Source organism: Pelobates fuscus, chromosome 3 (assembly GCF_036172605.1).
Source record: "Pelobates fuscus isolate aPelFus1 chromosome 3, aPelFus1.pri, whole genome shotgun sequence".
NCBI lineage: Eukaryota > Metazoa > Chordata > Amphibia > Anura > Pelobatidae > Pelobates > Pelobates fuscus.
Genome location: NC_086319.1, coordinates 413,817,807 through 413,836,445, shown reverse-complemented (window position 1 = coordinate 413,836,445; position 18,639 = coordinate 413,817,807).

Genomic DNA, 18,639 nt, shown 5'->3' with positions numbered 1-18,639 from the left:
AGACTTTGCACCTGACCACAGACCTGACATCATGACAGTGTAAATTGACGCTCAAGCCCCCCTTTCCACCGAGTAAACCTCATGCTAAGGGAAATGGCGCTTGAGCCCCTTGTCCCCACCCGTGTCCAAACAATACCACCTCTCGGTGGGTGGACACATAGCTAACCACTTAGTTTTTGAGCCAATTAATTATATTGATAGGTGGACACTAATCCAGACACTTAACAATTAATCCAATTAATGATGTGTATTTACTGATATTCTGATAATCAATGATGACGCAAAATGCCTCTTAAAAGGGCCTGCGCGCCCGCTTTTCTTCACTTGCCAATACATTTTCTCGAAGTTATTTTAACCTGAACTCCGTGTGTCAGACTTAATTACTTCAGCGTATATACGCAATTCAATTTTCTTAATTTGGACAGGAACAGATAGACATTTAAACATTTTGGTTTACTGCTAAAAAGTACCATAACAACTTTGGCGCCCAACGTGGGGCACGGGCTATGTCTGGCCGGTGAGCCGTCCTAAGGAAGACGCTGTTGGACGGAGGAATCCAGGGGGAAGGAAAGGAGACTGATCACCTCCAGGTACACGGTAGAGACTTCTGCAGAGCCACCGGTATGTTCCGGCCCCTTTGATTGACCCGTCCACGTGTCTGTGACTGCTTCCCGGGAGGACATCAAAGACAGGTAAAATCTTGCCCGGTGTCTCGTTACTCACTTGTTTACCTGCATTTAGTCTATCTGTTGCCTGGGTGTGTTTGAATTGTTTGCCTGTTTCCCCTTTTTGAGATAAAGGGGGGTGGACCTGCGGGGGTTTTGCCTGGGGTCCTCTGTTTTGCCTGTTTTCCCCTTTTTGAGATAAAGGGGGGTGGACCTGCGGGGGTTTTGCCTGGGGTTCTCTGTTTTGCCTGTTTTCCCCTTTTTGGGATAAAGTGGGGTGGACCTGAGGGGATTTGCCTGGGTCTTCTGTTTGAGTGAGTGTTTGTTTACCCCTTTTTGGGATAAAGGGGGGGGTGGACCCGGGGGATTTGCCTGGAGTCCTGTTGCCTGTTTTACCCCTTTTAGGAGCCACGTGGCTGTGGCTGTAAGGAAAAAGGGGGGTTGACCTGTGGATACTTTCCTGGGGGTCTTCTTTGCCTGTTTACCTCTTTTAGGAGCCTCGTGGCTGTGGCTGTAAGGAAAAAGAGGAGTGTTGGAACTGTGGATTTTGTGTAGACTCATAATTTCCTGTGATCCTTCTTGTGTCACTTTGACAGCCTAGCTAGCTCCATTGTGCACGTAACTCTGCTTGCAGAGAGGTGGTAACCCACAGCTTCGAGCGCTGAGGCTGGTGGAATTCCAATTTTCTTTTATTTGTGGCGGGCGGATTCAAGCAGGCATTGCTTGTCTCCAGCACCACGTAGTAGTGAGACTTATAAGTGGGATTTTATAGGGGCACTACGGGAGTGAGGATAGAGGTGGCCACATTCTTGTGGACTGCTGTAACGAGGGAGGCTAGACAGGATTCGGGTCGGAGAGGATTGCTGTTTCCTGTGGCCGCTGGTAGTGAGACTTGAGGAAGTCATTCTCCGAGCGGGGACACTACGAGGTTGAGGGAGGTGACTTAGGTCACACGAGTAAAGGAAAGGAATTACTGTTGATTTTATTTGAACTGTGATGCATGCACTGTATTTCAATTGTATTGTTGTCTTGTTTGTTTAACTAGGAGTCATTCAAACTCCTGTGTCTGTTTCTAAGGATTTCTCCTTACCTTTCTACCTTTTCTACACTTCCTGTACTGTTATTCTATCCACTCCTATTTCTCTTGATAGAGAAGTGATTGGTCACACACTTCTCACCTCGCTCCAATCCGTGTCTACCACCCCGGGTAGGCGGATTCAGTGACTGGTCTACGTTTTGGGAAGACGCACTTGAGGGGGGCCCACAATCCTCAGGTGGCAGTCGAGCATTGTAGACGTTCCTGTTCAGTTTTCCTTGTCTTTCCCTATATCTAGGATGCTGGTGTAGGGGGAGGGGGAATATGGGGCAGGAATTGAGTAAGCCCGGTAGGGGCTGGCTCGCATGTGATTTAGTTGAAGACAGAGAGGGAGAGGAAATGGTTAAAGGTGTTGAAAGAATTGCTAAAGTGTGTAAAATTGCTGTGCCTTCATGTGGTAGATTACAACCAGAAAGCTGGCGTAGATTACTGACAGAGAAGAAAGGCAAGCTCACAGATAACGATTTATTAAAGACTGCTGAAGCATGGTACAGAGTAGCGAAGGCTATTCAGCAGGAAGGTTGGGTTGAGGAAGAAATAAATCACAAAGGTGTGAAATTGTTTGTGTATCATAATAATTGTGTTGCTGGGGCATTCCCTCAGCCAGCGCCCCAAAATGGCGCCCAGGGGATGTCTATTCCCAAGGTTCAGTCAGCAATAGGTGATAGCCAGCTGACTATGTTCCCCACTCCCAATCCTCCCGATGCCCATCCCATCACCTCCCCTGTCTGCCCGGTCCTGAATTCTGATGGATCTTTCTTTTCCCCTTCCCCGTCTCTAACATTCCCATCATCCTCATCCATCCCTACGCTACCTCCTGTACCTAATCCTAACATTTCATCTGCCATTTCTTCCCTGCATTCTCTCTCCGTTGATAATCCCCTCCCATCTACATCCGCCCAGCTAACTACCCCCTCCTCCCTTGCTCCGGCTCCTCCTTCTGCACCCACCCCTACCAATCCTCTGTCCTCTCCCGTAACCGCTGTCCTCTCCCGTAACCGCCCACACCCCGGTCCAATATCCCACCTCCTTCCCAAATCCCCACCCAACTCTCCTGCCCTCCCCAGCCTGGCCATACCCTTTCCCGTATCCCATGGCCCTGCCCTATCCAAATTATCCATACCCCCTTCCCCAAGCCACTCCCCAGGTTCCGGTCATGCCCAGTACGGCACAGTCTGCCCCGGATGTGCCCACATGCAACATGGCTGCCACTTGTTCCCTTAACCCAATGCAGCTTCCTTTCACGCCCCCAATATGGCGGCCCCCAGTCATTCAGCACCCCTGATGCCGGTACTTCCCGGCGACTGCTTATCCCAAGACTATGACCCGCAAGCCACCCCCGCTTCTGGGACTCCCTCTCACCCCCCGGTCCTGACACCTCAAGCGGGCCCCTCATGCAGGAGGGCCCAGATCGTAGAAATAGATGAGGAAGAGGATGACAGGGTATCCCAGGACTCATTGGAAGCTGTGGGAGCTTCAGCTCATCGTTCTATCGATGATCCCTTCGGACACAAGGGTCGGGGAGAACGGGCCCCTCCTAAATATGTTGCCTTTAACCCCACTCAAGCTAGTGCTTTAATGAAATCACTCCCCGACCCGGAAAAGCAGCCTATGCCTTTTTACCGAGGGATAGTCCAAATCCAAAAGACTTATTTCGCCGCATGGCGTGATTTACTGAGCATTTGTGCTATTAAAGCAGGGGATGCATATTGGCCCAGCATGGCCCGCCACCTCAGTACAGATCTGCTCTCCAGTGATGTTGATTACCCCTCCGGGGTAACTTTTTGCAACCAATTAAGAGAATGGGCTAAGGACAAACTTGCAGATCAGGCAGCTGGCCTTACTGATGTTATACAAGATAAAGGAGAATCAGTGGAAAGGTTTCAGACTGTATCAAATGTTTACAGATTTGGGGTTTGATCTTACTGACAAGATCCATTCACAAATGCTGTCCGGTGCATTTGTCCAAGGTGTTAAAGATTCCATACGCAAGGGAATGATTGCTGCACGCCCTGAATATAAGGTTGTCCCTCTGGATACTTTACTTTTAGTTGCTAGAGGTCTGGAATCTGCCCAGACCCCAAGAAGACCCACCTCAGCTCCTCTCATGGTGTCCCGCTCCACCCCTGTCCCAAAAGGCACCAAACCTGAGGATGGACATTGTTTTAATTGCGGGGCCAAGGGACACTTTAGAAGTGATTGCCCTGAACCCCTCAAGAGAGATCCTAAGAGACTGCCTAAGCCTGCCCCGGCTCCCAAAGCCACTAAAACCGTTCCAATAGTTGAGGAACCAGATGAATAGGAAATTGGCAAGCCTGTGTCAGTAACCCCTGTAATGGCAGTGTCTACAGGGGATAAGGGGGGGCCACTTGCTACAGTGACTCTACCCATTGAGGGCCAACCAACCACATTTCTTGTTGACACAGGTGCAGCCCGTAGTGTTCTGCGAGAACAAGACCTGCCAGACCCATCTTTTCTGTCAAATATTGATGTCTCTTGTGTTGGAGTGGATGGCCAGCCAAGACACAGCCCTTTAACAACTCCCCTACGAGTTGGCTCTAGCCTGCTTGCTCGCTTTGTGGTATCCTCCACATGCCCAATTAACCTGTTAGGCGCTGATGTCCTCTCACGCCTGCAGGCATCTATCACCTTCACTCCAGATGGACAAGTAGAAATGTCTACACCTCTATCTGAATCAGACACCTCAGCCTTGTGCTCCCTACCTCTGATGCTGCATTTAGAAGGTCCCCGTGGGGAGCCAGCAGAACCAAGGTCCAATTTCCCAGACGTGTTAAAAACGCAGGTGCCTGCTAAATTATGGTCCTCAGGCCCAGAAGACATAGGTCACCTAAATGTCCCACCTGTGGTGGTAAAGCTTATTCCAGGAGCTAAGTTACCAAGAAAACCACAATATCCTTTAAAACCAGCACAGGCTGCAGCCATTTCTATCCAAATCAAAGCACTCTTGGAGAAGGGTGCTCTAGTGAAATGTAAATCTGAATGCAATACTCCATTATTTCCTGTGAAAAAGAAAACTCCAAAAGGTGAGCCAGAGAAGTACAGGATGGTTCAGGATCTCCGTGCCGTCAATGAGGCTACTGTCCTGGACACCCCTCTTGTACCAAATCCTCACACTCTGCTCTCTGGAGTCGCACCATCTGCAAGGTATTTCACAGTCATTGACCTGGCTAATGCCTTCTTCAGTGTCCCACTGGACCCATCTTGTCAATACCTGTTTGCCTTCACCCATGAAATGCAACAGTATACCTGGACTGTCATGCCCCAAGGGGCACAAAATTCTCCAAGTCAATTTGCAAGAGCCATGGGCACCATTCTTGACCCATGGCAGGCTGAACACCCAGAAGTTGTTTTGCTCCAGTATGTGGATGATTTACTACTCTGTGGAGATGATATACCCACTACTGAGAAGTGTTCAATTAGTCTCCTTTGGTATTTGGCAGAACAAGGATGCAAAGCTTCACTTATCAAGCTGCAATTCTGCCAACCTTCAGTAATTTTCCTTGGACATTGCCTATCTCAAGGTACCAGACATCTTACTCGGGACCGGGTAAGAGCAGTACTGGATATCCCACCTCCAAGGACTTCAAAATCTCTTCATGCCTTCTTAGGCCTCATTTCCTACTGCAGAGCATGGATCCCAGAAGCCTCTCTGCTTATGCAACCTCTCTATGATGCACTCAAGTCAGACCCATTCTGCCTGACCAATGAAGCTCTGGACAATTTCAAATCTCTTAAACGTGCAATTGCTTCTGCTCCTGCCTTGGGCCTACCAGACTATACCAAACCTTTCAAATTGTTTGTCTCTGAAAGACAAGGCCATGCTACAGGAGTTCTTACCCAAACTAATGACTTAAGAGGCCGCCAGAGGCCTATTGGATATTTCTCATGTCAACTGGACATTGTGGCCAGAGGGACTCCTTCATGCCTTAGGTCTGTTTTTGCTGCGAGAGAACTCATAGAAAGAACTTCAGACCTGGTCCTTGGCCACCCCCTGGTTGTTTTGGCCCCTCATGACATCTCTGCCATTATCAACCAAGTCCAGCTCAAGCACGTGTCTCCTGCTAGACACCTGCGTCTGCAATGTCATCTTCTTTTACCTGACAACATTTCTATACAAAGATGTCAAGTGCTTAATCCATCCACTCTTCTTCCACTCCCTGAGGGGGGTATCTACTATAGATTTATCACGGATGAGACCTACATCTATCTGATCTGTGGATGTATCAAGAAAGTCATGCATCCACATTTGACATTTTACAAAGATGAGACACCTCTTTGTGAAGGCCCGTATTACGCCTTCTGTACCATGTGGTACAAGCCAAACATTACTCCTGAACCTTGCTATGAAGATGAGCTTTACCACTGGATTGATGTGAAGCTCACTGCTCAAGATTTCTATTGTGACTCTGAAGGCAATAGCATGGTTCTGATCCAATTACCTCCAGAACTCAATTACCTGTACCGTCATTGGGATACTGCTATCCCACATATTCCTGTTACCAAGTTGAAAACAAGGTCATGGAATGATCTTGGGCCCATGGCAAAGCTATGGGCCACCATGGATGAAACACAGCTACAGGAAAATGGTATTGCCAAATACCCAACAACTGACCTTCTGGAAGCATGGCCACGCCATTTCCTGGAAAAGGAGTTCCAAGATCTGGTCATAGTGAATGATTATGACCCAGAAACACCTCATGACTGTTTTGAACAGATGAAAATGGAGACAGTGCACTTACCAACTGTGCATGAGAATCCATTACCAGACCCAGATTTTACCCTGTTTGTGGACGGTTCAAGATATGCTGATGAAGAAGGGAAATACCATACAGGATATGCCGTAACCACAACAGATGAAGTTATCAAATCATCATCTTTACCGCCAGCAATGTCTACGCAAGAAGCTGAATTACAAGCCCTGACTTCAGCATGCAAAATTTCCGAAGGAAAACATGCCAACATCTATACAGATTCAAGATATGCTCTGGGTGTGGCACATGACTTCGGACTCATTTGGAAGACAAGAGGATTTCTTACCACCGCCAGTACACCAGTTAAACACAGCTCTGCAATCAAGGAACTAATGGATGCCCTCCTACTCCCTGAAGAAGTGGCCGTTTTGAAAGTCAAGGCACATGGGAAGTTGGATACAGATGAAGCAAAGGGCAACCATTTGGCTGACCAGGCCGCTAAGCAAGCAGCCAGAGATTTGCAGGAAGTGGATGAAGAAGTGTCCGGACAAGAAGAAGAAGAAGTCCCTATTTTTGCTCTACAAACTCTTCCTACTGATTTAAGAATTCTGCGAGAACAGCAAGCTGCAATTACCCCTGAAGAAATCCAGAAATGGAAGAGTAAAGGAGCTATCCTAAAGGATGGGATATACTACAACAACTTCAAATTCTGCCTTCCGAGAAATTTATACCCAGCAGTTGTCCAATGGGCACATGGACCTGCACATTTGTCAAAAGACTTAATGGCCGCCCTCATACAAAAGTATTATGAAGCACCTGGAATCACAACATTGATCAACAGCTTCTGCAGGGCCTGTGTCATTTGTGCAAAATGCAATCCAGGAAAACCAATCAAAGTGCCTTCAAAACACCTGGCAAAACCCATGTACCCATTCCAGAGAATTCAAATTGACCACATCCAAATGCCCAAGAGTGGGCCCCATGAATATGCACTAGTAATAGTGGATATGTTCTCAGGCTGGCCAGAAGCATACCCAGTGGCCAATATCACTGCAAAAACAACCGCAAAACGCCTACTTACAGATATTGTATGTAGATTCGGACTTCCAGAAGTCATTGAAAGTGATCAAGGCCCAGCCTTTACATCAACAGTGACTAAAGAAATTTGGACTGCTCTAGGGGTGACCCTAGCCTTCCACACCCCTTACCACCCACAAAGTAGTGGTAAAGTAGAGCGCATGAATGGCACTTTAAAAGCCAGAATGTTAAAAATGTCACAAGAAACAAAGATGCCCTGGCCAGAAAGCCTGTCAATAGCTTTATTCAGCGTTAGGCACACACCTAGAGGGAAGCACTCATTATCCCCATATGAGATTCTATTTGGGACAGCACCCAGACTAGGTTGTTATTTTCCGCAACAGTTACAGCTCCAATCAGATGTTTTAGTAGACTATGTAACTGAACTTTCAAGTGCCTTAAACAAAATACATGCCCAAGTTTTCTCTTCAATTCCAGATCCCGATTTGGATACAGGTACCCACAGCCTGCTTCCCGGAGATTGGGTTCTGGTTAAGAAATTTGTGCGGAAAAATACCCTGGAACCAAGATTTGACGGTCCATTCCAAGTTCTCCTGATCACCGCAACCTCCGTCAAAGTGGCCGGCAGGCCAAATTGGATCCACGCTTCCCACTGCAAGAAGTCTCCTGCCCCAGAGGAAGCAGATACCGCACAAGCATGTACCTCTGGTACATAATCCCCTTAATCAGTTCAATCAAGGCCCAACAGGTAGCCATTACTAAGGATGTTAGTGGGTACACCTTCTGGTATAATTCATCATGTACCCATGTGGCTACCTATACCTTTGATTATTGTGATATTGTAGAATGCCCGTTCCCTACCTCACAAATTCAAAATATCTATAGAGATATTCCCCATTCAAAAGACCCATATGTTTGTGTAGTGGACAAACAATGGGGGCACAATTGTGACCATTGGGGGGCGGCGGGATGGAATGCCGGGCCTGCCTGGGGTTACAAACCAAAAAGTGCCTTATCTAAAGTAGATGATCATGGTAGATCCCTTCTCCAGAGAATGACTTTGAGAAAGCCTGTGGGGGGGTACACCAATGAAATTAATCCTTAATATTGAGCATCCAAGTCCAACAGATGCAGACCAATATGTGATGGGAATGTATTGGAAAAAGGGTTCCTACCGCAAGTTAGGGCATTTCTACCTCAAAGATATGTGCAACTCTTCTGAGTGGCAAGGGGCCACTCATATGGTCCCTAACCCATTAAAACCACACATCCAGACCTTTCAAGACATGATGGCCATTGCTAACCCCACCTTTGAAGATACCATGGCCGCTGAAACAGGTTTTAATGATGTTAATCTATGGTTAGAATGGATGAAATATAATGCTAATAAGCATAATAAGACCGCATGCTATGTGTGTGGCGGTGCCCGGCCTCACCTGGGCACTGTGCCTTTAACCCTGCCAGTAGATATAGAAGCATGTGTGTTGAGCCTTTTTGCCTATCACTATGATTTCAACAGGTCCATATGTAAAGCATGGACAAAGGAGTATCCTCTCCTAACCAAGGATGTCAAACCCCCAGATGGTATTACAGTATATAAAGGTAATTACACTTGTTATGCCAATTATGATGGAATTGGTAAATTCTTGGGTAACTTCTCTAAGGGGTATTGTGCTACCTACAGAAATGTCTCCATGAACTTGTTGCAGTTTCACACTAGGTCATTGGGGGATATTTACTGGTTGTGTGGGGATTTACAGCTAAGATCCAGAATGGACAAAGAGTGGTGGGGGGAGTGTACTTTGGCTAAAGCCATTATGCCCATACACATCATCTCTGACACACACTTCAACACCCATGAGTCCAGACACACTAAGGTTAAGCGCGAAGCCCCAGTGAAAGGAAGTTTTGATCCTCATGTTTATATTGATGCCATTGGGGTGCCTAGGGGGGTGCCCAATGAATTTAAAGCAAGAGATGAAGTTGCTGCAGGATTTGAATCACTTTTTGCCATAGTTACCACAAACAAGAATTTAAATTGGATAAATTACATTTATTATAATCAACAGCGTTTTGTTAATTATACCAGAGATGCCCTCCAGGGATTGGCCGAACAGTTGCAGGCCACATCCCAAATGGCCTTCCAGAATAGAATGGCCTTAGATATGATTCTAGCTGAAAAAGGAGGGGTATGTAAAATTTTGCCCGACATCATGACATGTTGTACCTACATCCCAGAAAACACAGGCCCTAATGGTAAAGTTACATTAGCCATAGAAAAATTAAATGACCTTTCTGAAGAGTTAAAAAGGAATTCTGGGATAAAAGATCCCTGGGAAATATGGTTTGGTTGGATGACAGGATGGCAAAAGGCTTTAATGCATATTGGTATGGCGATACTAATTTTTCTTTTTATCTTTGCTCTTCTCTTTTGTTGTGTCCTCCCTTGTCTGAGAAAATCCCTCATGAAGACTGTTGACCAAGCGGCACCCACTTTCACACATCTCGAAGTTGATGACCAAGATTTCCAAGATCTCAACTCACCCTGTTTACCGCTGCAAACTATCCCTTTTGTTGATAAAGTGCGAGAATTCTAGGAAGGGACCAGCTTAGGGACAGCATCTGTCAGTGAATGGTAAAGACCCCGTGTGGAGAAGTGGTGGGCAAGCCATCATGGGCCACCCATGGGAGTGAAGTGTTCGAAAGCCATGCTGACGATGAGTTAGCCTATTAGGGTCAGATCTAGGGACAGACTTGCACTTTGCATTAACACCTAGCTAGCGGCCACGGGGTTTCTGTGCCTTTGGGTTAACACGTCTTCTGGTACTAACAAATAAAGTTTTATCTCTTAGAATCTAACATTTCATAGGGGGGACTGATGTAGAATTATTAAAAATCTTTATTGAACTTGTATTGAATTATTGCACTAACTCCATTTTAACTTCATACTGTGACACATCCTCCATTTTGTCCTCATAACCTGACTTCTTCATTTTAAAAATGCATTACATGACAGAATTTCCCAGCACATCTAACACAATGGACAAAGACTGTATTTTCTATAAAGACATGACTAACTCAGGAACTGCTGAATTTCCCCTAACTCGCAACATAGTATAAATTGAAGGCCATGAGAACACTGTAGTAATGAAATGTTCTATTCATAAGAGACTTTGCACCTGACCACAGACCTGACATCATGACAGTGTAAATTGACGCTCAAGCCCCCCTTTCCACCGAGTAAACCTCATGCTAAGGGAAATGGCGCTTGAGCCCCTTGTCCCCACCCGTGTCCAAACAATACCACCTCTCGGTGGGTGGACACATAGCTAACCACTTAGTTTTTGAGCCAATTAATTATATTGATAGGTGGACACTAATCCAGACACTTAACAATTAATCCAATTAATGATGTGTATTTACTGATATTCTGATAATCAATGATGACGCAAAATGCCTCTTAAAAGGGCCTGCGCGCCCGCTTTTCTTCACTTGCCAATAAATTTTCTCGAAGTTATTTTAACCTGAACTCCGTGTGTCAGACTTAATTACTTCAGCGTATATACGCAATTCAATTTTCTTAATTTGGACAGGAACAGATAGACATTTAAACATTTTGGTTTACTGCTAAAAAGTACCATAACAGTTCTGTTGCAAATGTGATCTACTGATGTATTCCTTGCTCTTTTGGTATAACTATACCTATCAAAACATTAAATGGCTCCATAGAATCAAACGACAAAGGACTCTTGCTATATTCTGGACTTCCAGGAATGTGGTGCATGGACAGAAAAATTATAATTACTAAAGCAATCATGCTATTTTTTTTCCCTGTATCAGAAATGTGTCAGTGATGATGTGTAATATAATACAGATACTATAATTAATGGTATAAAATAAACACATAATGTGTTAATTACAAAGGTGGATAGACTTTGTGAATATCTGAAACGCAATTGAAGATTATTGCTAAAATGCCATATGCCGCTGCAGTCTGGCCTACAAACAAATATATGAGACATAAAGTATAAGAGCATAACAGCTAATTACCACGATGAATAATTGAATCATGATAGTTAAAGATCGTATGATTACAATAACAAATGCAATAATAAATAATGTTTTAACCTTAAAAGAAAATGTAAAATGTTTTTTTTAAATCAGAAACTACTCGATATTCGTTTAAGTTTGCAGAGTGGTATAATTAATATAATCTAATTAATATAAGTTAAGTACTTCAACCATTAAAATTTAACTGAAAGACAGGCAGAAACTTTACTGCACTTATCACAAACCTATATTTATAATGATAAGCATATTCAGTCTGCCAGAGCTAAGGCCAGTCAATGGAAAGTCAAAGAGTATTATGGATTAACACGGCCGTCCAGGTGATATACATGATGATTTTGGAAATTGATCATTTAGGTCACCTATTGCAAACTGGTGAAAAGATGTCAAAGATATAAATTCAACATCCATACCACTCTATGTATATATATATTAAAATACACGTAATCAAATATTTTATCGTTTTTTCAAATACCAAGAAAATTATATTTGGTTTGTGATGGTTAAAGGTACATATACCTTGTGGTAATGATCCTGCCACATCTATTGATTGTTGAATCAATACATCATGCATATGATTATTAAGTCATATTCTGATTGTAGCATACCCCCACTTCAACCAGTTATAGTTACAAGAGATTCTGATATATATTGTTATGGAAATGTTAAAACCACTTATACAAAGGTAGAGCTAAAATATAAGTACCTTCAATATAGTGTACGAGTGCTTTCTTAACTCACTTTAAGAAATAATAAAAAAAAATTAAAATCATCTAAAGCTACACCCAACAGCCACTGAAAATATACTTAAACAATTAAGAATCTCATTGTTAAGCATCCAATCAGCGTATGGGTGGTATAATCCCCACCTAGGGATTCTTTGTGCTTGATAGGAACAACAAAAGGGATGTCAGGCCAAAAATGATAAGAATTAAAAAAAGGAATATGGCAAATGTAATATGTAGCCAAAAAAAAAAAATCCTTTATTAAACAAAAATACTAAAAAGGTTTCTAAACGTGTTTCACCTACACAGGCTTCTTCAAGTAGAAACTATCATACAGTAAAAACATAGACCTGACAAACAAGGGTATATATAGGGAACATGAATTGCAATGAGGTTTTGAAATTGCCGCCAAAATTACGTCATCAAGATAAAAGTAAAAAATACACTTTCAAAATATAATACAAATCAAGGATAAAACATAATTTCTAATTGAGTATGAATTGGAAAAATTATTGTGGGCAGTATTAGCTAAAAACAAAGCTTTTGAATGATAAAAAAAATAGGTTAAAAGAAAGTCACGCTTTTACTTCCGCGTCACGTAACCGTTAATGGAATGCATGCGTCATGCCTGAGTGGGACGCTTGTGTGATAGGGAGGGGGAGAGGTAACTCCCTCTCTGTGGCGAAACCGACCTCGCCACGTGTCCTTGGAGGGAGCTGATTGCCCGCCTCTTGCCTTTGGACTATGGACCAGACTTTATGGGAATGTGATACCCCAGATAGCCATACCATGGAGCCTATTCATATAATGAAAGACTATGGGAAAAACTTTAGCTCCATGGCAATTGTACTGTGTGAGTAGGATCTGCGCGCTATTCGGTAGTTTTGTGCGTGCAGATCCCAGCTATCTGGGGATAGGTGAAATGTCTGTGTGTTATGTGTAAATGTGACTTTATGTATTTTAAAGTGTTTTATGTTGTTTTGCAACCATGTGGTTAATGGAGTCTGCCTTTAGTCCTGGGTAATTGGATTACTTCTCCAATTAACTCCAGGGCAGAAGGGAGGAAACCAGGGTGCATTGTGGGGATGTTTTTCTGCCAGCCAGAAAGGAACAAAAGATACTTTTAGTAACTTTTGAACCCCTGGTCGGATTCATGCCATTTTTTAATATGTTGTTCCCCTGAATGGATTGATTGTGGATATGTATTTTTATGTGAATGTGATGTATGGTTTTAAAGTTATGAAAGTTGTGTAAAAGTATATTTTACACTGTATGCATAATGGGATTATGTGTCACACTAAGGGGAGGGGATGTGTGGGAGGTAACATCTATGTCATTGGTTCTTTTATGCCTCCCCCTGGGTGTGGCCTGTATGTGTGAGTTGGAAATAAAAGCCAGGCTGGATGAGCCAGTCCAGAGTTCCTGTTTTACCCTCAAAGTGATGTGTCGTCTCATTATTGGGGGAAGGATTTATTGTATGCTGTTCCAGTTGACTGCTAGGAGTACAAGCCTATTCGTATGGTTCCTATTCAATGGTCTACAGCATTCATACGCTTGGGAGAATTTAAAGGTTTCTCGGATTTGGTGATTATGGTGTCTGCCAGAGTGCTTGGAGTCCTCAGGAAGCACTAGGAGCATCCATTAACGGAGGTACCCGGTCGGGGTGCCAGGCGATCCGTTACACTCTCAATACACACAGAGAAATCGTCGCATCAGCATGGGAGAGGAGACTCATGATGAAGTCAGCAACAAGCATATAGAACGGGTGGATCGTTGCCGATCTGCTGTTTGGTAAAATGAACAAAGAAAGCAGCAACGGCATATGACACATAGCTGGATCTCAGGATCCAAACCAACATATGGTGGTGAAAGATGTAGAGATAACAGACATAATGTACATAAAGATTATATGTACAATAATAAATATAGAAAAAAACATGTAAAAAAAATAAACATAAACATAATGGGAAGCAATAGTACAGTCATGTAACGGACCCGCCGTCAATAGATTCTCCTAGTGTTCTGTTTATTCTCCACATGTCCTATTGGATTTCAAGTTTTATTCGTGATGCCACCACTATCAAAACCAGTCTGCTGTTCCACAAAGACCCTCCCCTACTACTTCGAACTACCTCATTTGGACTAGTGTTAAGTTACCTGGACATTTTTCAAGGTTATTTTATATATTTATTTCATTTATATTTTATTTATATATCTATTTCTCACAGGCGCTACCTTATTTGTATTTTTTTATTTCCCATATAGCATTTTGCAGATCATAGCCAGAGATTACCTGTGGATGAGAGTAGAGGAATGCCAGATTAGTTTACATCAGTCCAGGTGTGTGGAAGAATTGAAGATGTTGAGTTAGTTCCATTGGTAAACTCCTATGATTCAGGGCACTTATTTGAAGGTTGGAACTTGATGGATAGTGGCACACAGATGGAATGTGTCCTGTGCTCCCTTTCATATATGAGGATAAAGCATAGTATTAGTACAACATTAGCGCATCAATGGATAGAAATACTTAATAAAAACCATCCTTAAAAAACTAGTAAAGTAAAGATACATGTAGTGTAATATGGCCTTTACACATAAATATAGATAAATATAAAATAGATGAATGAATTGAAAACACATGAGGACACATACTAAAACCAGTGGCAATCAATATAAAATTGAACACAGTTCTATACCTATGGAAAGAAGAGGAGAAAAAAATAGAGAAACCATGATAAAAACATGCATATAGATATACATAAAAAAAATCTATTACAGTCAAATAAAAGCTAAAATATAACCTGTTATAGGAAAAAGTTGGTTAAGATGTGCCAGAAACCGACGATGATGTGGTAGGCCTATAGATAAAAATGGGCCTACTTCTGGTAGAATAAATGAATAAAGGTTGTGAAGGGAGTGGCATGCAGATCCATTCGAAACCATTCACTAGGTTGGAGAAGGGTGAGGCCCTGCTAGTTGCCAAGTGGCATGAGAGGCTCTATCCATAAGTTGACGCAAGGGGATTCATGGCCACCAAACATTGTGCGGGGTAGTGGCCTCTCTGTGACATTTAAAGCATAAGATAGATTGGGTGTGACAAGTGAGGCGGCTCTCTATGCAACTGTGTGAGGCGGCTAACTATGCAATGGCCAATGGGGCGTAAAACCTCATGTGTAGAGGATTTGTGTGAGCCTCGCAGGACCACTAACTCTAAGGCAGAGATGCCAGAAGCTTAACCGCTATTGGTCACCTTGATCCCTATAAGTCAGTAAACCTACTAACTAAAAAGGACTCTATTGCGGGGAGCCATCGTGGCTAAAACATATCAGAATTTGTATAAGAACTTGTGTAGGTTCTGTATAGTATGGTTGTAACTTGTAACTGAATTCTGCAGGACCCACTAAAGGAGGCAGGGAGGGGAAGTAGAGGACTATAACCTAAATAAAGACCAGGACATGTACACGTATTATTAAGCCAGTATTGTCCCTGTGATTGAAATCTTACCTGCTGAAATTGGAATTGAGGTACAAAGAGCAAACACTGCTCAGAAAATTGATGACTCCATGATCTGTACATAGATTCCATGACTTATAAGAAATGGCTAATAAGCTGGCCTGCAGGTATGGCATAGCACATACCCCATGAAACTTCATAGTGGTATACAACTGTTAAGACATGCCCAGTGAAGTAGAGAACTTTAGAACCAGAAAATTACCTACCTACGGAAAGAACCATAATCTGATGATCTGATAACAGAGGAATAAAGTAATAGTCACAGACAAACCCTAAATTCCAGGACAATATACTCATAAATATTATCGGGGACAATATGCGTATACTATAACATGAGACAGATCACATGTCCAAACCTGACATAACCGTTTGTTTATAAGGATACATACTGTGGTAATAGTTATGAGCATTATAACGATGTTTGGAAGGCAAAGGGTATTCTAAACGTACATTGTTACATATCAGATTGATAACCTGTAATAGAATATGATTGATAAGACATAAGAAAATGAATGGCCTCGCAATCTGCAACTATGATTAGATATTACTAATCAGAAATGAGTTAGCAAGTCGTTGGACTGTGCAGAAAAGACATAAGAAATTATGGACAGTGTTCCTAAAACCGAAACATCAATCGTATAACATAGTCCATCTGCCAGGAAGAAAAGAAAACTGTTGCAACATCATGAGAACCATATCAAGGGAAACCAAATACACTGGTCCGAGACAGAGAACCAATAGTTGATCCTTGCGTAACACATACAAAGGACAGCACAATAATATAAAACATAACCAGATTAACCCCTTCAGGACGGAGTCAATAGTGCACGTTCTGATCAAAACAAAACGTAAACAAAAACTGGAATTTGCGCTATATGTCTGTTCACCCGTAGTTCCCCTCTTTCATATTATATGCACCCACACTTATTATATATATTTTTGTTCAGGAGAAACAGGGCTTTAATTTATCACTAACTATTCATATATGGAACATAATTCATTATGAATAAAATTTTTAAAAAATGTGAGAAAATAAGATTTTCTTTTTAAATTTGTATTTCCGTCTGACATCTTAGCTGTGAATGTCATAATACTGTTTTACTGCACAAAAATGCACATATTTGTAATCAGCGGTGTCTCACGAGTACAACAGTATCCCCCATTAAGTTTTTTGGGTGTTTTGGAAAGTTACAGGGTCAAATATAGAACGTTCCATTTTCAAATAGAAATTTGCCAGATTGGTAATGTTACCTTTGAGACGGTGTGGTAGCCCAGCAATGAGAATTACCACCATAATGGCATACCATTTGAAAAAGTAGACAACCAAAGGTATTGAAAGTGGGGTATGTTTAGTCTTTTTAAGTAGCCACTTAGTCACAAACACTGGCCAAAGTTAGCGTTCATATTTGTTTTTGTGTTAAAAAAGCAAAAAACGAATATTTGGCCAGTGTTTGTGACTAAGTGGCTACTAAGAAAGACTGGACATACCCCACTTGCAATACCTTGGGTTGTCTACTTTTGCAAATGGTATGCCATCATGGGGGTAATTCTCATTCCTGGGCTACCATACGCTCTCAAAGGCAACATAACCAATCTGGCAAATTTCAATGTCAAAAAAATGAAATGCAAGCCTTATATGTGACTCTCTAACTTTCCAAAACACCATGAAACCTGTACATGGGGGGTACTGTTATTCTCAGGAGACTTCACTAAACACAAATATTAGTGTTTTAAAACAGTAAAACATATTACAACAATAATATAGTCCATAAAAGTGCAGTTCGTTTGTAAAAAATGCAAAAAACGTCACTTTTACTTAAAATATCATTGTTGTAATACAATTTACCAATTTGAAACACTAATATTTGAGTTCAGCGAAGTCTCCCGAGTAAAACAGTACCCCCCATGTACAGGTTTTCTGTTGTCTTGGAGAGTTACAGGGTCAAATATAGTGCTTGCGAATTAAATTCTCTGCACTTTCTCCCTGTGTTGTCAGGTATGTCAATCAAATTTGAATTAATCAAATCACCTAATTATGTTAAAAGATTACTTAAATATACACGTAGAATTTTAATATATATGCATTTATAGGTATTTAAATTCTAAGTGTATACAATGTAATCTTTTATGAAATTATATGTATTTATCTATATATACACTTAGAATGACATTCTATATATATATATATATATATATATATATATATATATCTATATATAAAATGCAAATAACCGCAAATAAATAAATAAATATATATATATATATATATATATATATATATATATATATATATTTCCTGGCCATATCCATGGCAGCACAACATTGGGTAGCTCCTCCCTATCCCCATTGGACAGGAATAATAATTAAGCCGTATAAGTACCACCTCCTGCCCCTCCTTCCCCAGTCTTTTTTTCCTGTCCTATCCCTAGGACATGTCGGTCTTTTCAGACTGCTAAATTTTCTTTTATGGCTTACCTGAGGATTAGTTCCTCTGGCCCTTGGGGAGTTCACCCTCTCTCCCCTGGGAAGTCTCCAGTATACAGCCCTGTGCAAGGGTGTCCCCCTGGAGAGAACCCCTTTAGTGACCGGGGTTTTTTTCCTTCCAATTTCCCAGTGGTAACATGGGAAGGAACATGGAATGTGGCTGGATTCCGGTTTGGTATTTCCCACCAGGATCAAGGTAATATGGCTTTGTATTTACCTGCTGTTTTTTTCTTTCATTTGGAAAGTTTTCCGTAGAAGCGTTCTGGGGTCCCCTGGTTTCAGTTTCCCTGCACGGCTTTCTGGAGTCTTCTGTGCGCCTGCGCGGCGTGTAGGGATCT